Source organism: Macrotis lagotis, chromosome 1 (genome assembly GCF_037893015.1).
Source record: "Macrotis lagotis isolate mMagLag1 chromosome 1, bilby.v1.9.chrom.fasta, whole genome shotgun sequence".
NCBI lineage: Eukaryota > Metazoa > Chordata > Mammalia > Peramelemorphia > Peramelidae > Macrotis > Macrotis lagotis.
In genome coordinates this window covers 872,650,691-872,674,394 of record NC_133658.1, presented here as the reverse complement: position 1 = coordinate 872,674,394, position 23,704 = coordinate 872,650,691, and the positions used below count along the sequence as shown (strand labels likewise).

General features: G+C 37.9%; 1 pseudogene; it reads right to left on the bottom strand.

The window, feature by feature from the left end:
* Positions 1–1,999: 1,999 nt before the first annotated feature.
* The window catches only part of LOC141508294 (U2 small nuclear ribonucleoprotein B'' pseudogene), a 40,070-nt pseudogene continuing 18,365 nt past the window's right edge, over positions 2,000–23,704 (bottom strand).

Genomic DNA, 23,704 nt, shown 5'->3' with positions numbered 1-23,704 from the left:
ATTAACCTCACTCTACCAGAGTCAATGAAGTTCTGTAGCAAGACAAAAATCCGTTGACAAACAATGATCCAGTATACAGCTGCCATGATGTCTTCCATCTCTGACCAAGCTCTAGGTCCTTCACAGTACCTGCTTTAGCCCCTTCATGGCCATGGGAACAAATTATTCTCATCTGCTTTTCACCAGAAGAAGTCTTCACATGTTTGGAACAGACATCCCACTAATTCATGATAGTTTTGAGCTGTGTTGGTTACCTTCAATCTGGTTTAGCCCATCTGTTGAGATGGTTTTACTGGGGTGTGGCCTCTGCACCTGTTCTTTGGAACCATGGGTGAAAATTGGACACAGGTGAAGTTGGACACCAAAGGTGGATGAGCAGCACTGAAGAGGGCTAGGGAAGCCTTTGCACCAGAGGAATGTATGGTGTACTAGTACTTCAGATGTGAGACTTTCAGATGGTTAAACCAAGGTTCAAGGAAATGGTTGTGCAGTGTTGGGACTCAGACCACAGGTTGGTCTATTGATCTCAAGTCTGGAATCATTTCCACTCTACAATAGAATTTCACTAAAATATCAGTCATGGGAATAGTCTGTGCTAAGTCATTCTCTTTGTATCTATCCATCTGCCAATTTTTCTGTCCTCTCTGCCTCTTTCTGTCTCCCTTTTTGCCTTTCTTGTTTTTCCATCCCCCCTTCTTCTCTTTGTTTTTCTTTGTTTCCTTCTCCTCTTTCCTCTCTCTTCCCCCCCCTTTTCCTTTCTTCTGTTCTCCTTCACCTCCCTTTAACTATAGGTCTGCTGTTGACTACCTTTCTCTTCTTTCTTCTCTCTCTCTTCTTTCTGTCTCTGTTTCTTTGTCTCTGACTCTGTCCCTACACCCCCAATCTGTTGCTGTCTCTCTCCCAAACTCAGTCACTCCCATACTTTCATCTTCTCTGTCTGTGTCTCCCTTCCATCCCCCCTTCTTTCTTCTCTCTGTTCCTGTCTTTCCTCCATCTCTCTCTCCCCACCCCATTCTGTCACACCTACACAGTTCTTTTCGTGACTAAGGACAGATGTTTGTGAAGTAGTTGGCAGAACAGGGACCAGGAAACAATTTTTCTTGGTGCAAAGCTCAGAGGGCTCTGTGGGAATCAAACTCACAAACATGGAAGCACCACCCTTTAGCTGACTAGATTAACAGGTTGACCATAAATGAAATGACCACAGGTTATAGAGCTTTTGCTAATTCAGCTAGGCTTCCTTTAGCTACCAGGATCCTGCAGTGATCAGAGACAGCTTTTCAATCACCTCAAGCTCCTTCCATAGCAGGTAGTCACCTATAGTAGGTGCTTTTTTGTTTTTTAAAAAAATTATAACTCCTCACACGAGTATAACCCTTTTATAAGGGTGTCAAGATCCTTTTCTTTTAAATGTTATTTTATTTTTTCAATTTTTTTTTGCAAAGATAGTTTTTAACATTCATCTTTTTCTTTAAATCAAGCTCCTTTAAAAAAAATTTCACATCCTTTGGGAGGGTTAACCTGATCAGTTATTTAGATTTTATTGGTTGTCTGTCTTGTTTTGTCTGATTCTGCCCATTTTCCATCAGGATGGTGTGGTAAAGGAGTCTTGGATTTTAGGTCAGAGAACCTGAGTTTGAGTCCTGGCTACTTCCTTCCTGTGTTATCTTGTGCAGATTAATTCACCTTTCTTATCTGGAAATTGGAAAATTATTATTTATGGTCCTCATGATAAAGAAGGCACTTGGCACTGGGATTACAGAGACAAAAAACAAAAGAGTCTCTGTTTTCATAGAGCTTTATTCTCCTGGGGATCATAACCCTGTAAAAGATGCATGAAAACAACTTTAGGAGGTAGGGAGCAACTGGAGAAAACAGGAAAGGTTTTGGTGGGAGGTGACACCTACTGAGCCTTGAAGAACTTGCTAAAGAGCCTAAGAGGCAGCTAGATAATACAGTGGATGGAGTATTGGGCCTTTTGAATCTTTTGTATCTTTTGAAAACAAAGGACAGGAGCCATAAATAAAAAGTCATTTAAAGAAAGTCCAAAAAGCTATTTCTTGGCATATGTAATCTTCATGGCATGGGATGGTGTGATCTTAAATCCTTGTAAGGCATCTCTGGCAGCACCAGTCTGTCCATCATTTTCAAACTCCACAAAAGCAATGTTGTGTCTCCCAGGTACCAATCTTACTTCTTTGAAACCAGGAAACTGATTATCATTTCATTAGTCTCTTCTGGCAAGTTATTTAGGAATAAAATATAATTCGGTGGGTAGTCAGGCACCTGAGGATTTGGGGTTGAATTTCCTTGGGTGTTAGCTGAATTTGGTGTAGCCTGACCAGGCCTTTTGTTTGCAGCATTAGCAGTTTGCTCCAGAGATTTTGCCTTTTTCTTTTCTTTTTTCTTTTCCTTATCAGCAAAAGTGCCACACATTTTAGAGATTACATCAGAATCTGTTTTTGCATACTGAATTCGCATTGGTTTACCATAAAATGGAAAGCCTTGTAACTGTCTCAAAGCATTAGTAGATGAACCAAGTTCTTTAAATATAACAAATGCTTGTCCTCTCATCTTCATAGTTTTTAAAGCCACAATATCCACTACATGGCCAAACTGAGAAAAGAGTGCATACAGTGATCTCTTCAGTTCTTCTTTTTTTGATTTTATCATTCATATTGTTGATATAAATTGTATGATTTGGTTTTGGATTAAATTTCAGAGAAGCCTGGAAGGCTTTCTCCCAGGGCTCACTCCACGCCCAAACACCGGAAGAGCAAAGACAATTTTTAATGTTGGTTTTTTTCAAGTTTTGACTTACAAATTCTATCCCTCCCTCCCCTGAGAAAATAAGTAATCTGGCATAGGATGTGCACAATCATGTAAAATGTTTCTATATTACTCATTTTGTACAAGAAAACTTGAACAAAAACAAAAAAAGAAAGAAGATAAGAAAGTGAAAAATAGTATACTTTAGTTTGTATGTGGATGACATCAGTTCTTTCTCTGGAGACAGATAGCATTTTTCAATATGAGTCTTGGATCATCGTATTGCTGAGAATGGTTAAGCCATTTACAGTTGCTCATCATACAGTACTGCTGTTACTGTTTACACTGTGCTCTTGGTTCTTTTCACTTCACTTTAAATCAGTTCATGTAAGTCTTTTTGTCTTTTCTGAAGTCATCCTGTTTGTCATTTATTTTAGCACAATAATATTCCATTACAATCATGTACCACTACTTCTCCAGCTATTGCCCAAATGATGGGCACCTCCTTAATTTCCAATTCTACAGGAAGAGCTGTTTTAAACATTTTTGTTCAAATTGATTCTTTTCCCTTTGTGGGGAATCTCTTTGGGATACAAACCTAGCAGTGGTATTTCTGGGTCAAAGGATAGGCATAATTTTATAACCCTTTGGGTAGAGTTCCATATTGCTCTGCAGAACAATGCATTAGTGTCCCAGTTTTCCTAAATCTCCAACATTTATACATTTCCTTTTCTGTCATATTAGCCAATCTGCAGGGTTTTCTAATTTGCATTTCTCTAATCAATAGTGATTTAGAGTATTTTTTCATATGTCTATAGATACCTTTGATTTCTTTGTCTGAAAACTCTGGCATTTTTTGAAGGCAACTAAGAGGACTTTTTATCATTCAGTCATGTTTGGCTCTTGGTGACTCCATTTTGGGATTTTCTTGACAGAGACACTGGAGTGGTTTTTTCTTTTCCATTTCATTTTACAGATGAGGAAACTGAGACAATCAGGGCTAAGGGACTTGTCCAGAGTCAACTATTCAAGGTCAGATTTGAACTCAGGTAGCAGTAGAGTAGATTCTCAAGTCTTCCTGACTTCTGGTTTAAGCTTCCTAAATTCAAAACTAATGTCAGATACCTACTAGTTGTGTAACCCTGCATAAGCCACATGACTTTATGACTGAACAACAATAACGTCTGGAAGTCTCAACACACATAGTAGACACTTAACAAATGCATATATATATATATATATATATACGTATATTAGAAGTATTTTTTCAATTTGATTAGGGATTTACATGGACATATACTCTATATTCTTGTTAGGTTGTTTGGGTGTTAGGAGAAGATTAGGGACTAGAATATATCCTCTTTCTGCTATAAATCAAATTTAAAAAATTTATTTAGCATTTTTCTTCCCCCCCAATTACATGTGAAAACAATTTTTAATGGTTGTTTTAAAAACTTTGAGTTCCAAATTCTCACCCTTCCTCCCTCCCTACACCCCATTCCCTCAGTGAGAAGACAAGCAATTAGATGTTATATATCTGTTGTCAAGCAAAACATTTCTGTAATAAGTCATGTTGTAAGAGGAAAGATAAGATTCCTCTCCCCACAAAGAGAACCCTCAAGAAAAAAAATTTTAAAAAAGGATGCTTCAATCTATATTCAAACTCTATCTGTTCTTTCTCAGAAGATGGATACCATTTTTCCATCATAAGTCCTTATGAATAGTCTTGGATCATTGAACAGCTGAGAATAACTAAGTCATTCACAGCCAAATAATCTTACAATACTCCCGTATATAATATATTTCACTTTGCATCAGTTCATGCAAGTCTTTCCAAGTTTTTCTGAGAGCCTCTTGCTCTTCATTTCTTATAGCAGATTAGATTAGTATTCCACCATAATCACATTTCACAATTTATTCAATCCTTCCTCAATTTTCAATTTTTACAAATCTCACTTGAAGAGTTTGAGGGGGATCTACCAACTTTCCTTCTTTGGGAAATGGATGAATTCATGAATTCATCAAGGGATGAATCTTGAATAATGGAATTTCAGACATGGCGGTAGGTCTTGACAATTTTTTGAAGCTGGGGTTGGATTGTGTTGTTCTGTTGCCTGGTAAATCCTGGAGATAGGATGAAGTGATAAAAATAGCTTTGGTTGGAAGTGGAGTCAGGAGACCTGGCGAGGAGTTACAACTCTACTACTTATTAACTATGTGACCTCAGGCAACTCACTACTTTCTGGGCCTCTCTTTTCCTTATGTGTAAAATTCAGGAGTTGGCCTGGATTATCCCTAAGGCCCTTTCTGGTTTGGATAACAGTGTTCTAAGGCTGCATTTCTGACAATTTCTTCTAAGATTTCTTCTGGCTCTGGCATTTTATCTTTTAAAGTCCCTCTCTGCATTTTACAATGTTGTTAATCAATCAATAATCTTTTATTAAGTCTTTACTATGTGCCAGATAATGGGGTTAATCATGGGGAAATGAAGGAAAAGGGAAAAAACCCCTCAAATAATATCCCTTTCAAATATTAGAAGTGGTACATTCTATAGAATACCCGGTTTGGAGTCAGGAAGACTAGAAGCCAAATCCACCTCAGATACACTGAGCCATTTAATCACTGTCTGCCTTAATTTCCCCAATTGTAAAGTGGGAATAAAAATAGCACTTACCTGTCAGGATTGTTGTGAGGATCAAATGATATAAAAAGATAAAGTGCTTAGCATAATGCTAGGCCCATAACTGTCTCTTAATAAATGCTTCTTCCCTTTCCTTTCCCCTCCTAAATCCTTTCCAAATTTGTCATTAATCTTTATAAACATTGCTTCATCTCCATAGTTAAAGCTGGTGATGCTTAAGGCTTAAATTTTTGCTAACCCTGATCTAAAAATAATGAAGAACAAATATGTTTGGTATTGGGTTAAGTGACTTTTCCAGAGTCACACAACTAGTAACTATCTAAAACTGAATTTGAACCCAGGACCTCCTGATTCTAGGGTCAGTGCTCTATTCACTGTACCACCTTGATGCTCTCATTTTCATCTATTTCAAAGTTTACACAGGGTGTTTCTCTGGACAATCCTGTTAAGTATTCTTACCTTCATCTTACAGATGAGGAAACTGAGGCTCAGTAATTTACCTGGGGTCACAGAGCTAATATCTGTAATCTAGTAATGTCACAGGACTGGAAACCAGATGTCCTTATTCTGAGTCAGAGGGAGAAAAAAATATTCAGGAAAAATGTTATTACATTCTATTCACTCTATTGACAAGCTATTGACCTGGCATGTTTCCAGGTGTGTCTGGATTGTTGAGCTGAGATTCACGTCACTCCACTGTTTCTAGGAAAACACTCAGCTCTTTCAAAGGTGTCCTTCAGTCTTGGAGGGCAACTCCCCACTAGTTTTCTATGCCCCACTGCAGGACTGTGAAACCTCACGTTTCTCTTACTGGAGACATATCAGATCTTTATGGAGTCACAGAATGGAAACAACTCTCTCGGGTAAAGTCCCTGGGTTGGGACTGGGGGGGGGGGTGTCTGACTCTGACTCATTCTCTTTAATTCTGGGTCTGAAGTTTCCCCACTTGCGAAATTGGGACAATAAAACCTTTTTCTTTGTCAACTCCCCAATGGTTGAGGTTGTTGAGAAGATTAATTAATATTGTAAACTCCTTTGGGTTTACCTACACGGTGCCTACCATGTGAAGGCACTTAATAGTTATTATTTTTTAGGACTAAAGATCTGCTTTGGAAAACAATCTTTCATGAAATCCAGATTTTCACAAAATTTCATTCCTAAGCTTAAGGGATAGCTCATGACATAGTGAAAAATGTTCTGAATTTAATATCACGGAGTCTTCACTAGAGACCTTGGAAAAGTCATTTCCCCTCAGTCACAGTTTTCCCACCTGTAAAATGAAGGAGTTGGGCTTGATTATTTCTGAAGTCCTTTCTACGACTCAAAATCCTTCCTGGTGGCTAAATCCTATGACCCAGGTTGGGAGTGAGCCAAGGGAAAGTTACCAGCATTTAATTCATACTGTATAAATTAACTTCAAAAATTGAGAAATAAATCCTTTTATGCGACAAATATAGATCAATAGATAAAGAACAAATTAGTTAAACCAGGGAAGGATAAACAAATAAAGAGAATTCCAGGGCAATATTATGAATGAATTTTGTTGCAAATGTTTTTCAATAAAATAATGATTAACCATGACCATGTTGGATAAGATAATATTTGTAAAGTGCTTTGAAAGCCTTAAGGCACTAAATAAATGTTAGATATCATTACTGTTACTGGATTTATATAGAAAATGCAAGGATGGTACATCATTAGGATGACTAGTAGAGCTACAGTGGGAAGAGCCCTGAACTTGGTATCAGAACACCTGGGTTTGAGCGCTGGCTCTGTTACTCACTAGCCAAGTAGTCTTGGGCCAGTTACTTCCTCTCTATAAAATGAGGATTGTAATATTTGTGCTAGTTATTTCATGGGGGAGAGGGAGGAAAATGCTACCTAAGTGTGATCGATATATTATTATTTCATGGGATGAGACATAGTTTGTATGTTGTCTCCTCTCTTAGACTGTAAACTCCTTGAGGGCAAAGACTATATTTTTGTCCATCTTGGTAGCCCCAGTCTTTAGCACAGTGGCTGGACATAATAGGTGTTTATTAATGCTTGTTGTCTTGACTTGTAAAGTAATGAGATCGAATGAACATATCTTTAAGATAGCTTCCATCTCTAAAATTTGTGAACTATAGTAAACTATAGTAAAGAGAGGGCATATTGGAGACTGTTAGGTATGAAGAGTTATTCTGATGGAGTGGAGAGAGTACTGACTTTGTAGTCTAGGAGATTTGGAGTTGAGTAGAAAATAGCTCTTGATATAACTCTTTAAGGTTTGCAAAGCATTTTACATACTTTATCTCTTTTACTCCTCTCAACAATACTGGGCTAAAGGAGCTAATTATAATAATTCTCATTTTACAGATGAAAAGACAGAGGCATAGACATGTTGTGGGACTTATCCAAGTCTGAAGCAGCACTCTATGTAACACATCACCCAGGATCACAAATTTAGAGCCAGAAAGGGATCTTTTAATGGATAGATGAATGAATGAATGAATGAAAAAACCAACAGCAAGTATTTTCTCTCTGACAAGCATTGGGTTAACAACTGGGAAAGCAGCTAGAAGCAAAAACGACTGTCCTTGTTCTCATGGAGCTTACATTCTAAAAGAAGACAATGCATTAAGGGGAGCAGAAGTTAGAAAGGGAAAAGGAGACAAGGGTTGGAAAACTGGGAAGTTGCTTGGTTGTGGGGTTCCTCATAAATAAGGGAACAGTTCAGAACACAAGGGCAGAGTCAGAGCAAGAGGAAGAGGAGAAAGCTAAAGTGCAGATGGTATAGTTTGGAAAGGATCTTAGAACTTGACAATGCTCCCTCATTTTACCAATAAAGGAATTGAGTGTGTTAAAAGCCAATTGGTGTATTTGGGAATTGGTCTGGCTCTTTTGGAAAACCTTTGCAGGTATTTGGGAGAAGTGAATAAACTTTTCAGAGCCTTTACTTCTGAGATCTCACTACTGGATATATATATCCTCCCCCTTCCCCCAAGCAAAATACTAAAGAAGGGTAATATATATATATATATATATATATATATATATATACACACTCAAATATTCATAGCAATACTCTTTTGTGGTAGGAAAGAGCTAGAAACAAAGTGGTTATCCACTGTTGGGGGAATGGCAGAACAAACCACTTTATCTGAATATTAGAGAACATCATTTTTCATTAAGAAATGAGGAATGACAGGGTTGCCATGTGCCAGTGGAAAGAGTACTTAATATCACAAGATCTGGGTTCAGATCTTAATTCTGTTGTGGGTGAATAGATGAAGGAATTGGTAAATTTGGTCATTTAATGAAACATCAACATGTTTGTTGAAGTCCCCTAGAATGAGTTAAGGAAATAGAAGGGCAGTAAGAGTCAGACTATGAGTCAGGCACTGAGTTTACTAAGAAAGGGATGCCAGTATTCTAGGGGTTAGGAAATAACAGAATCTGGTCTGAGGGATCCATTTGGAATGTATCACAAAGGAGGAGAAGTTATGAGTAATGGTGGTGGAGGCAAAGGTGTGAACTGATGAGCAGGGAGATAGGAGTACAAGGGCCAACCCTACCATGAGCAGTGAATTAGGGGGGTGGGTATGAAAATACTAGAAAGGATGGCCAAGTAAATGATGTCATCCTAAGGTGACCAGGTCTTAGCAAGTGCTGAAGAGATGGAAGGAGCAAGGAAGAAAAAGACTGAAGAAGGAAACAAATTTGTAAATTCTAGAACAGGTGTTTTAGAAGGCATAAAATCAAGGGTCTGCAATGGGATTTGGAGAGAATGTGATTGGGGGAGATGAGGATCAAGAAGTGGGCAGTTGAGGCTACTGAGGATCTTGTTCTTCTCTAGCTGAGGGAAGGGTGGAAGAGGGTAGGAGTGTCCTCAGAACTGGGAAGTGAATCCAGGTAGAATAACAGTGACATACTCTACTGAAAGCAGGTGATTTGATGGTTTGGGATGTTGGTATGAACATGTCATTTTGTAGGAGTGAATAGAAACCAAAACTACATTAACTTGACCTGCTCCATTGCTGTGAATCCAAATTCACAGAAGTCTGGGAGTCTTGAAACCCTAGACTCATTGTCCATTTGGGAAACCTAGAGCAGGGAGGAGCCAGGAGGTATTTTGTTTGCAGTCCAGAAATCTCTCCAATAAACCTTGCCCCCAGCATAGCCTAGTCAGGGCATGCCCTTTGGTCAATCTAGAAGTCTTGGGAGGTAGGAAGTGGTTTATCCCATTTCAGAAGATAACACTTTATTACTCCTATCAAATCTTGTACCTGCTTAGCCGGAGGTCTCCAGAGGGATGAATGATAAGAGCTTTACATATGTATGATAAATAACTTTCCTATCAGCCTGAACTTTTCAAGATGCTACTGTTGAATTCATATCACATAAACCCAAGTAATCTACAGAGAGTGAGAAAGAAGTACCATGGTGGAGGTAACTACTCTGTGTCCTCAAAGACTTCAGAGAGTCCTGGGACATCATTAGATCATGAATCCAGTTTTGACTAAATTAATTCCTGTTAATTTGGGTGCTATTTTCTTACTTAAACAACCTGAGCTCCGTAAAAAATAGAATGTCAGAGATGAACTTTTTAGATCATGAAATCAAATACTGTAAAGAGTATAGCACTAAAGCAATTTTAGAAAATAGGCTTGAAATCTCGGTGTCATCCCTGACTTTTCACCATCTCTCATTCCCATTGCATATTCAATAAATAGTCAATATTTTGCTTTTATAACATCTCTTGCATCTATCCCATTCTCTTCTCTGCCACTGCCACTATCACTACCCTGGTTTAGGACTCTCTCCTTAAACAATAACCTTCTGGGGGTTTGCCTACCACAAGACTCCCCTCATTCTAGTCTGTTCTCTACTCCATTGTCAAAAAGATCTTTGTATATCATGGGCTTTACTATGTCACTCCCCATTAGACAATAAACGCTAGAGAAGTTCTCAGATCTACAGGATCAACATCAAGTCCTTTGTTTGTTTTTAAAGCTTTTCAAAACCTTGTCTCCTCAGCCCAATATATTTCCAATTTTTTAAGCCTTAAATCTTCCTCTCCTTTCTCCCCAGCACAGTTTTCTAACTATAAGATAGAGGCAGTTAGGTGGTGTAGTGGGATAGAGCACCAACCCTCAAGTCAGGAGGACGTGATTTCAAATTCAGCCTCAGATAATTGACACTTACTATCTGTGTTCAAAGTCACACATTTGATTAAGGAGTTTTGGTTTCTATTCACTCCTACAAAATGACACGTTCATACCAGCAAAACAAAACAAAACAAAACACAAGTATATTTAATAAAGTGATTATAAAACAGGTAGAAATAAATCAATTTTACAGCAAAAGTAACCAATAAGTCCCAATATAATAAAAAGGAAGAGCAAAACCTACATAAAGATAGATATTAAAAGAAAACATCACTAATTGGGTGTGCACCAACATCTGAGTCAAAAGTGGTTGGGGAGTTCTGGGGTACAGCCTTCAGAGTCACAATTGGGAAAATATCCCAGGCAAAGCATCCTTTCCATGGGTGAAACTCCGAGGGGCTGGCCAATGTTAGGGACTTTTAAGGGGTCCCAGACAAAGGAGGCACATTGCCAATAGGCTTATATAAGCTTATTTTGGCCCTTAACCAGTGCATGTGAAGAGTACGTGAATGACCATGTGAAGAGTACACGCATGACCATGTGAAGAGTACATGCATGATCTGGGAAGACTTGCAGCCAAGGTTCTGAAATTAATTAAACATTGAACCTCTGGGCAGGTAGCCAGCCCTCCCAGGATTCAACCTCCAGGAATGGCTAGTTCCTAAAGGGAGTGTTTAGCACATGCAAAGACGACCAAGTTCATGCAAAGGTGATGGGGGACCTTGGGTGGGGGAACCAGCATATGACCTTGCCCAGGATTAGAATGGGTATTAACCCTTCACCCCACTCCCATGCCTCGGATGCTTTCTCTCCTCATCTTTCTTCAAATTCCAGCTAAAACCCACAGAAGCCTTCTACAGTAAGCCTTCTTCAACACCTCTTAATTCTCATGTCTTCTCTTTGTTGTTTAACTCCAATTTATCCTGGCAGAGTTAAAATGGTTTTTTTTTTTTTGGTTGTTCCTAACATACAAAATTGTTTTCTATCAATGCATAGTCTGCATTCTCATTAACCCTTCTCTGCTTTGCTTTAGCCGAAATTCATTACTTTCTCTCTTGCACTTCATAAAATCCTCTAGTTTCCTTTAAATCTATATTTTTTCTTTTCTTTATTTTCTCATTCTATGTTCTATGCATATCCTCTGACCCAGCAATTTCACTGCTAGGTCTGTATGCTTATGAGATTTATTTATTTATTGGATTTTTGTAAGGCAGTGGAGTTAAGTGACTGGTCCAAGGTCATCCAGTTATTAAGTGTCCTGACTCCAGAGCCAGTGCTCTTCCTACTGTACTACCTAGCTGCTTCTCTTTCTTCCATTTTTGAACTCAGGTCCTCCTGACTCCAGGACTGGTGCTCTAACCACTGTGTCACCTAGCTTCCCTCTTTCTCACATTTTTAATAAAACTATTATTTATTTATTCTTAGTATTCACTTTCATAGTTGATTATTATTACAATATGGCTGTGACTGTGAACAATGTTCTCCTGACTTTGCTCACTTTACTTTGCATCAGTTCATATACGTCTTTCCAAGTTTTTCTTAAACGACCCTATTCATCATTTCTTATAATACAAAAGTATTCCATCACAATTATATGTCACAACTTGTTCAGCCATTACCCAATGGATGGACACCCCCCAATGTCCATTTCTTTGCCACCACAAAATTTTGTACTTATAGGTCCATCTTATGTTTCTTTCTTCTTTCTTCTTTTCCTCTTCTTTCTTCAGCTTTTTAAAAAAAATCTCATAAGGATACAGATCTAGTAGTGAAATTGCTGGGTCAAAAGGTATGCATATAACACAGAATGAGAGACCTGGAAAGGACCTTAGAACACAGAATGTCAGAACTGGATGGGATCTTTGAGACAACATAGTTCAATTTTCTTTCTATAAACGAAGAAGGTGAGAAAGAAAGTGACTATCTCAAGGTCATTGATCTGGTCAACAACAGACCCAGGGTCTGCTGATACCCAGATCAGTTTCCTTACTATGGCACCAGGAACATCCTTGAACAATCTGTATTTGTCCATCCTATCTCCCTTTGATTAAAAACTATTTCAAGGGCAGGATTTGGGTTCAGAGCATATGGTACAGATGACTTTTTCTGTAATCTTTTTAGCTCATATCTGAAATAAGTCAGTCTGTTTCATTAGTTAGGTTCTGCCCACAATCACAATGCCATAGTGATACCCAATCTGATAACTGCTAGTCTGATTGGCTTGAAGAAATGTTATATTGGTACTTTAAGGTTCTTAAAATGATTATTTCTCACCAGCCAGATTTCCTTCCTGGTCTTAATTCATGCTGAATGGACAAGGTGTCATTTGGTATTTAGAACCAGGATAAATGTCTCAAGGGAAGCAAATATCAAAGTCAAGGTCAGTCACAGTGGTATGAAGTCTGACTTTACAATTCAGCTACCAATCCCTGCATTGTCTGAAATAGGCATGGGGGTTTCCTTTACCTGAAAAGTATGAGTCTATATCTCAGTTCCAGCTTTTCCACTTATGTTTTCCCAGCTCCATCTTTGTATATTAAAATGATGGCTTATTTTTAAAAAAGTCCTCTCAGCTTAAAGTATTCTAAAAAATAGTCACAAAAACTAATAAAGAAAGTTCATGAAATATTGAAGCTAAAAGGGACTATAGCCCATGAAATATCAAAACTGGAAAGGACTTTAGAACCCAGAGTGTCTTAGAATAAAGGATGTCAGATTTGGAAGAGATTTTAGAAAGAAATGGATTATCAAAGTTAGAAGAGTCTTTCTTTTTGCCATTTTCTTTTTTTTTTTTTTTGCAAGGCAAACAGAGTTAAGTGACTTGCCCAAGGCCACACAGCTAGGTAATTATTAAGTGTCTGAGACTGGATTTGAACCCAGGTACTCCTGAGTCCAGGGCCAGTGCTTTATCCACTACGCCACCTAGCCTCCCCTAGAAGAGTCTTTAAAACATGGGGATATCAGAACTGAAAGGGATCTTAGAACATAGAATGTCAGAATTGGAGGGGATCCTAGAAACTAGAATATCAAGAGTGGGAAGATATTTAGATTGGATTATGTTGTCTGTCTTTCTAATTTTGTAAGAAATGGACTGAAGAAGCTGTGATGTTCCTCTATTCTTCAATGCAGCTAAAAAACAAAATTAAACAAAGAATCCCCTTCCACCCAAAAAACTCAACCTCCCCCCCCAAAAACCCAACTCAATTATTGGGTTATCTCTACTTTCTTTGTTTCACTTCCATGGTCCTTTGACTAAAGTCACAGTATAAGCTTGAGTCAGAGCTAGGAATAATGGCTAGCATTAATTCATGTGTCAGACAATGTGTTAAGCATTTTAGAATTATTTTGCTTGATATTTGCAACAAATTTGGGAGGAGAGAATTGTTATTATCCTCTTTTTATAGATGAGGAGTCTGAGACAGGCCAAGGTGAAGTGACTTACCTAGTGTCACACAGCCAGCAAGTGTCTGTGACTGGATTTGAATTCGGCTTTTCCTGACTCTAGACCAGGCTATGCTCTCTGTCCTGTGGTGGCCACCTAGAATAGAATTTGACTAGCCTTCAGGCTAAGGCTGATTTTACTTCATCAGAGCTGTGTTCCTTTCCTGAATAGATCTGTGTCTCTGGTTCAATAGAGATAGGGTTTTCTGAAGTTACTTTCACCAAGATTCTTCCTTTTTCTAGCTTGAAGAAGGGGAGCATTGAACCATTCTGGGTCAAAATATTTTTCAGGTGATAGGGCTGCCTGAATTCACCTTCTTGAACTTAGCTAACAAGACAGTGTTTTTGTTTTGGGGACTATCACAGGCAACATCTAGATGGAGCATGAACACATTCAGTGTGCTAGAAATGGTATATCTGGAATCCTTTAAGCCATTTGAGAGAGTTTTTCAGGATGTCTTTATGGGTAAAAATCAAGAGATGTGGACTAATTAGTACTAAAAGGCAGATTTGGAATTGGTTGAATGACCAGATGCAAAGAACAGTAATTAATGAATTGATTGGTCACTCGGATGAGGCCTCTAATGGAATGTTCAGGTTTTTAGTCTTGCCTCTTTTTAGTTCAATTTTTTTTCCTGATATAAGCTCTATATTTATAGCCGTGCTAGACATAGATCGATATTGAACATATTGTGAGAGAAAAATCAGATCCAAGGAGAAGAAAGAAAACAGAGAGAAAAAATGACTTATTATATAAGACAACTTTTAAAAATTGAAAATAATAAGTTTTGGTATTCATTTAAACTCCACAGGTCCTTCTCTGGATCTGGATGGTATTTTTCATCACAAGTCTTTTAAAATTGTCTTTGATTATTTGACTGCTGAAATAAACAAGTCCATAATGACTGATCATGACCCCATGCTGTTAATTTGCATGATGTTCTTCTGGTTTTGCTCAAATCACTCAGCATCAATTCATGCAAGTCTTTCCAGGCTTTTCTGAAATCCTGTCCTTATGATTTCTTATAGAACAATAGTGTTCTACCACTACATATACCATAATTTGTTTAGCCATTCCCAAACTAATTTCCAGTTTCCAATTCTTTACCATTACAAAAAGAGCTGCTGTGAATATTTTTTGTACATAGGGAATTTTTACCCTTTTTCATGATCTCTTCAGGATACAGACCCAGGAGTGGTATTGCTGAATCAAAGTGTATGTACACTTTTATTGCCCTTTGGGCTAATTCCAAATTGCTCTCCAGAAAGGTTGGATCAGTTCACAACTCCACCAACAATGCATTAGTGTCCCAGTTTTCCCACATTCTCTCCAACATTGATCATTTTCCTTTTTAGTCATCTTGACAAATCTGAAAGGTGAGAGGTGGTATCTCAGAGATGTTTTAATTAGCATTTCTCTAATCAATAATAATTTTAGAGCAATTTTCATATGATCATAGATAGCTTTGATTTCTTTGTCCTAGGATTACCTTTGAATATCCTTTTGACCATGGTTCATTTGAGTCAGAGATACTATGTTTGTAGAACTTGTAGATAATGTGAAATTGGGAGGAAGAACTAATATGCTTAATCACAGAATGGGATTATATAATTATATAATTAATAATTATTTATATATACCTTTAGGGTTTGTAAAGCATTTTATAAATATTTTTTTGTTCTCACTGCGATCCTGGAAGAGGAGGAAACTGTTATACAGACAGAGTCTAAGGTGACTTGTCCAGGGTCATACAGTCAGGAATTGTTTTTGGCAAAAAGGTATAGTGATTGGATGGTGTTATAAGGGCATTAGGAAGATATGAGTTCCAATCCTACCCCAGATACTTATTAGCTATGTAACTTGGGCCAGGTCATCTAGCTTCCTCAGGCTCTGTTACTTCATCTCTAAAATGAAGATAACAACAGCATCTACCTCACAGGGGTCAAATGAGATAATTGCAAAATCCTTTGCAAACTTTAATAGTACTATGTATGTGCTAAAAATATTAATAGATAATACTAAACAAAAGTGAGTTAAAAAGCATGGGATGTAAGGAGAGGTGAGACAGAGATGAATGAAGTCCAGAGGCAGGTTGGAAGAGGAATAAGGAAGGCCATTTGGGTTCTTCTACAATAAAGGGGTCCCATTAGGAATGTACCAATGGGAGAAGTGGGGTGGGCCTAACAGAAGGATAGTCCAAATAGAAATGGCTGCAGGGCTTGGTGGAATAGAAACAAGAGAGCTATTTTTAAGGTGCTGTCCCCTGCTTGGATTCAGGGGGTAGAGTTAGGAGCAATGGGTAGGAATTAGAGGGAGTCAAATGGAAAGAAATACTTTCTTCAATCAGAGCTATGAAAAAGTGGGATGGACTTTCTTGGGAGCTCTGAATAGTCTCTCATTAGGGATGATATAGAGAGAATTCTTGTTCAGATTTAGGTCCCTTCTAGGTTGGGAGAGTCCAATAACATTAATAGCAGCTAACATTTAACGAGTGCTTCAAAGTATGCAAAGTTCTTTTTTAGACACAGTTCCATTAAATCCTCATAGCAATCCTGAAACAAAGGTCCTAGAAGTATTATTGGTTTAATTTCAGAGTTGAGGAAACAGAGGCTCAGATGTTATGTCATGGTCCTCCAGTTAGTAAGAATCAGTTGAGATTTGATCTCTGTGAATCTAGGTCTAGCCCTCTTTTTACTTTGTTACCGGTCTCTGGGAACAATCTTTTGACTTTGTCACCAAAGAAATCATAAACCACATCTTAAATATGCTTCTTCCTCTACCCATGGAATAGCAGAAAAGCAATAGGTCAATTTGGCTGGATCTTACGGTAAATAATAGGGAACAGTGAGACATAAGATTGGAAAGAGAAAGTTAGAGCCTAATCAAAAGGACTTGAATGCCAGGCTAAGGCAAGTTATCATGTTCTTTCTGTTTTCTAACTCCAAGAAAACCATCTCTGGGGGCGACTAGGTGGCTCAGTGGATAGAGTACCGGCCCTGGAGTCAGGAGTACCTGGGTTCAAATCCTACTTCAGACACTGAATAATTACCTAGCTGTGTGGCCTTGGGCAAGCCACTTAACCCCATTTGCCTTGCAAAAAAAAAAACAAAGAAAAAAACAAAGAAAACCATCTCTGGTTCTTTCAAATGATCCTACTATATGGCAAGTTCTTTAGTAGCTGATATTGTCATAGGAGCATAATGCATAAGACTGTCTGGAAAGAAAGTAAGAGAAAGTCAATAAGGAAATTGGAAAAACTAATCAATCATGAGTCTGGCATGGAGCCATGGTAGAAAGAGAATTTTAATGTTGGTGCTCTCTCCATGCTGAATGCAAATCAACTAATACTCTCTTAATTTGATTTATCATTTCATTTATCCGAAAGTGGAAAAACAAAGAAAGGATCTAGATCTGATTCTGATCAACTGAGAGAAAGTGTCAAAATTATGGGGACCCTGGAGAAAAAGATGACCTGTTGCATCTTAGAATAGATTGCTACTTCATGGATTATGATGCTAATGATCACTGGTGGTGGAGATAAGGCAGGACTCTTCAAAATTTTTATTTTGTTTTTATCTGCTAAGGGAAATGGTCTTTGGATTGTAAAGGATAGAACAAAAATAGTCAACGGGGAGATGCTCCCCTGGAGAGGTAAAGTGATAGTAAGAGAGAACCCTGATGCCCTTGTTGAATTCAAGTCTTTTGGCTCAGATGAATAATATTCTTAGGTATGGAAAGAACTGGCAGATATGAATGCTGAGCCATGGTCAATGATCTTCAAAGATCACTCTCATGTGAATATAGAAGAGAATAGCAGAGGGTTGATTACTGAACTTGGAGAAGTAGTTAAGGAAGGAACCAGAGGGGCTCGATAATGTGATATCAAGCTGGTGATGATGGATATCAAGGGAAGAGAACATTTTAAGAAGAATTGTCAACAGAAGCTTGCTGTAGAGGATAAAAACTTTTAGAACTTTTAAAAAGCCACTTGCCCGGGACAACTAGGTGGCACTGTGGATAGAACACTGATTCTGGAATCAGGAGGAGCTGGGTTCAAGTCTGGCCTCAGACACAATACTTGCTTAGCTGTGTGACCTTGGGCAAATCATTTAACTCCACTGCCCTGCAAAAAAACAAAACAAAAGCCACTTGATTTATTATGGAGGAAATCTTTAAAGGGATATTTTAATAGAATGGTGATAACAGAAGCCAAAATGTAAGAAAGCAAGCAATTTGATATTAGAAGATTTAGACAGTAAGCTCCATGAAGGAGGGACCATGTCTCATATGAATATTTTATCCCTTCCAGCACACATATGTGATTCATGAATGGAAACTGAGTTAATTGTATTGTGATACAAAACAGCTAGGTGGCACAGAGGACAGAATGTCAGGCTTGGAGTCAGGAAGACTCATCTTTCTAAGTTCAAATCTGGCTTCAGATACTTATTGTTTGCCTTAGTTTCTTCATCCGTAAAATGAGTTGAAAAAGGAAATGGGAAAAAAAACTCTAGTATCTTTGCCAAGAAAATCTCAAAAGGAATAATGGAATTGGACACAACTGAACAAGAACAACATTACCACCATCATCTGGATCACAGATTCAGGGTGGACCGAGGAGGGCACCTGCATCCAGAGGTGGCAAATTGGAGTAAGGAATGATTCAGGTCCTGGGTTGTGTACCAAATGAGTAACAGGCCCAGAAGCAAGAGGTAGCTATGTATCAGACCATTGGCACTGAAAGGCTTCTTGGTCTTTTCAGGTCAGTCTGATGCTTGCAGCATAGGATAGGAATTCCAATCTAAAGGGGAGTCTGTATTTCCATCCTCCAAAGAAAGTTTTCCAGAAATTTGATTGGTGTTGAGTCCAGTAACACTTCAAAGGAGGCAAGCCTTCAAGACTGTTGCTCAGACAAAACCTATGTTAGGAACTTGCAGAGTTCAGGCCGGGGGTGGGGGGCAGTGATCAGATTTCCCCTAAATCAGATTACTTTGAGACCACTGAAAACTTGCAGGTTCCAGTTTGAGCAGTCCCTGAGATCCTTGAACAATACTACATTCAGTACCTCTATGAAATGCAGCCCAGATATTCCCTCTAGAAGTATATAGTGAAGAGAGCACTGGTCTTAGAATCAGAAGGACAGGAGTTCAAATCCAGCCTCAGACACTTGACACTTAACTAGCTGTATGACCTTGGGCGAGTCACTTAACCCTGATTGCCTCACATCCAGGACCATCTCCAATCGTCCTGATCCATATCTGGCTCTGGAAGAGAAAGTGAGGCTGGTGACTTAGCACAGCACCCCTTCACTCAAATCCAATTCATGTGCTTGTCATGGCATCACCTCCTTGTTGACATGGCCTTCTTTGAGGATGAAGGACAAACATCATGTAGAACCCAACGTGAAGTCAAGAAGTGGTCTGGAAGAAGCAGCAAATAAAAAAAAATCTCACAAGAAATTTTAATAAGATAACAATATTGCTCAAGGCATAAACCCAGAATGATTCCAAAATATCTACAAAGATTTAAACTATGCTGCTGGAGATACAATGAAAGGCAAAAAATAATCTCTACCCTCAAGGAACTCTCAGTCAAATTAGATGAGACAATGTGAAAGCAATTATATATAAACAAGAAAATGAGTTCAGTTTTTGGACATGTTGAATTTAAAATGTCAACAAGACATCTACTTTGTGATGTCTTACAGGCAATTGGAAATAGAGGTTAGCAGAGAGGTCTTTAGGGCTGAATAAGTAAATCTGAGAATCACTAGCATAGAGTAATAATTGTTCTTAGCAAGGAGAGTACCATTAATCATGTGAGATGAGGTGAAGGAGGATGTGAGATGATGATGATATGTCCTTCATTATTGGAGAAGATCATGACATCAGGGGAGGTGATGTCTTGATGAGCACATGAATTGATTTTGAGTGGGGGTGGTAGCTTCCAGAGTCATTTAGGTCCAGTGGCCAGATATGGATCAGGACAATTGGAGATGGCTCTGGATGTGTGGTAATCAGGGTTAAGTGATTTGCCCAAGGTAACACAATAAGTGTCAAATGTCTGAGGCTGGATTCAAACTCCTGTCCTCCTGATCCAAGTCTGGCGCTCTCACCTAACTGCTCTTATGTGAGATAAGGAAAAGGGAACAAGAGAGATCTCTGGGTGAATGGTCTAATTTTTTTTCAATAAAATATAAGGCAAAATGCTCAGCTTCAATTATAGAAAGGGGGAATCATGGGAGATTTGAGTGAGTTAAAAAAAGATTTGTAAGAGTCAGTATGTTGTTTGGGAAAGTAAGTTATTAGATGTAAAAAGGATTACTTAACAGCAGTGAGGGCCTGGTTGAGGTTATGAAATATAAATCTGTAGTGCATCCAGAGTGGGAGTGACCCAAAGGTTTGAAACTTGGCAGGGCAAAATTGTGATTTAATAAAAGAACAAAGGGACTCAAGAGAAGAGAAAAAATATGAACTAATTCAGGATATCTTAAAACTGAGGGATCAATAAATTGGACGTCTCAGTGTGGACAGAGTTCAAGGTTTGGTATTGGAAGGCAGAGAGAAGTGAAAATTCAATAGCTAATGCAAGAGTTTAAAAAAGTTTTTATAAATGAAATACAAGTGCTAGAGAAAAATAGGAAAACAAATCAAAATTAAAGAAGAAATATTTGGAAAGAGAAATATCAATTGTTATGAAATACAAAACCTTGCCCGTACAACAAATCCCTTGAAAATTAGGATATACCTACCAAGTAGAAGTAATGACTTCCAGAAACAAAAAGAAATATTAAAATAAAGCCAAAGGACTAAAAACTGGCCTGGAAAACAAATCAAGGACAAGAAGTTTAAAGAACAATAATAAAAACAGCAAAGCCTAGACATGATATTTTAAGAAATTTTAAAAGAAAATTTCCCTAACTTCTTAGAGCCAGAAGGCAAAGTGAAAATAGAATCCTTTGGTCACCTTCTGAAAGAAATTGAGACAAAGACTCTCAGCAACATTATAGCCAAAATCCAGAGTTTCCAGGTCAAAGAAAAAATACTGCAAATAGCCAAAAAGAAAAAATTCAAATACTAAGAAGCTACAATCAAGATTACACATGATTTAGTGGCTACCCTAAAAAAGGAGTGGAGGAATTGGAATACAATATTCCAGAAGGCAAAGTTATAGGCTTACAGCCAAGAATAACTTACCCAGAAAAATTGAGTATAATCCTACAGGGGGTAAAAATAGACTTTTAATGAAAAGACCAGAACTATGTTGAAACTTTGATGTGAAAACTCAGGTCAAGAGAAATATAAAAAGGTAAACATGAATGAGCAGTCATAATAGACTAAACAAGGATAAACTACTTATCTTCTAATATGGGGAGATGAAGCCTATGTCCCCTCTGAGAATTATAGTCCATCAGGGATCATATATTGAGTCTAATTTGATAGATCTGGGAATAGTTCTGATGCATGTTAATGATCTTAAAGGAAGAATGGAAAGGGAAGGTAAGAAAATTACTGGGAATATTAAGGAAAATTTTCTCATATAATCAGAGTGTACAAGAAGTCTATAAAATGAGGAAGAAAGGGTGGGGTGATCAACTGACACTTGAACCTCCCTTTCATCTGGGCTGGTCAAAAGAGGGGAGAATATATACATACACACATTTCAGACAATAAAGAAATAGGAAAGAAAGGGGGAATATTAGAGAAGGGAGAATTAGAGGGAGAATAGCTTAAGGGAAAGATTAGTCCCAAGCAAAACAATCTAACTAAAGGTATATAATGATGTCTATATCTCTTTTTGAAGTGGCAAAGAATTAGAAACTGAAGGATTGTTATCCATTGAGGAATGACTGAACAAGGTATAGTGTATATAAATATGATGGAATAATATTGTGTTGTAAAAAATGATGAAAAGACCAATTTCAGAGAAACCTGGGAAGACTTGTATGAACCTAGGCAGAATGAAGTGAGCAGAACCAGAACAATTTATACAAAGATGACAATATTGTAAAATCAAGCAATTTTGAAAAACTTAGTAACGCTCGCTGATCAGCATAATGACCAGACACAATTCTAGAGGACTAGTGATGAAATATCCTAATAGAGAAGTCAAAGATGAGACATAATTTTTTTGATGTGATCAATGTAGAAATTTGTTTTGTTCACCTGTACATGTTTGTAATAATTTTTTCTTTTTTTCCTCAATGAGTTGAGCTTTTTTCCTTTTTTTTTTGATTTTTGCAAGGTAATGGGATTAAGTGACTTCCCCAAGGTCACACAGAAAATAGATTTTTCTTTAAAAAATGAGTTCCTTTAACTGTAAAAGATATTTAATTATATTTTCACTGTGTACCCCATAAAGTTGTTGTTAGAAAAGTGTTTTTATAACCTTAAGAATATGCAAATCATCTGAGATTTTTATCATAGCAGAGAATACCAAGTATGGGAGATTCCTTCACTTAGATCAAAATATACTTCTAAACCTGATGGGCCTAACTACTCTACATGCCTTAGCTATATCCAGTGATGCCCTGAGAACCCAGCTAGTGTCAATGACTGGATTTTGAACCCATATCTTTCTAGATTCTACCTGAACATTCTGTATACTACACCAATTATCTCCAAGATTTTGGGATTGTATACCTTATCAATAAAAAATATTTTGAGCACACCCTCTCAAATATGTGTATATTTACTTATTTATAAATCACACAATAGTAATAATAATAATTGCTGGCATTTATCTAGCATCTTAAGGTTTGCAAAGTTCTTTACATACAGTATCTCGTTTAATCTTCATAATGACTATATAAACTTAGAGCTATTATTATTTTCATTTTGCTGATATGAAAATTTAGATTGAGAAATGTTATATCACTTGCCTAGTTACATAATTAGTCAATGTCTTAGGCAGGATTTGAACTCAGATTTTCCTGCTGTATTCACTGTATTGCCTACCCTGCAGGTATGCTGCAAAACATGGATGTTATAAAATAGGCATAAAAATAGAAATAAAAAAAGGATGTGATAGAGATGAAATATTTGGTTCTGGAGGTATTTGGGAGCCGCTGGAGTATACTGAGTAGAGGTGATAGAGGTGGTGCTGGTGCTCCTGGTGATAGTCATCTTCCATGTGACTGATTTCAACCAATTCTACCCTGTTCATCCTGTCTAATTCCATCTTTACCCCTAAAAATGAAAAGAGGGGAGGCAGAGCACTGTCTCAGAGCATAGAAATTCAGGATGCTAGCTGCAATCCCAAAGTGATTTGGAAATGAGAATTACATATAGGCAGAATTTTTCCTATTGTACTTTCCCACATTTCCCACTTTCCCTGAGAGTCCCAAGGGTCCAAGGCCAGCTAAGAAAGGGGAAGGTCTGAGCTTGTACAACGGGGGGTGGGGGAGTATAATGGGAGAATGTTGGGGACAAGGTAGATGTGATTGTTTTGGACATTGCCCTATGCCTGACTATCACACAAAGGTGAGATGGGACTTATCTTCTTCCCCTCCTGATTGGGTGGATGATTATAAAGTCCTTGGGATCAGTCAGTCCAGTGCTACCTTGGATTAAGGTCATGACTCCCCAAGAGGCAAGGTGGAGATGAGGAGAGAGCCTGGGAAACCACTGCATTATCCCACGCTTCCTCATTCACCTTAAGAAACTCTATATAATATATGAGCTGTTATTATGAGACAATATT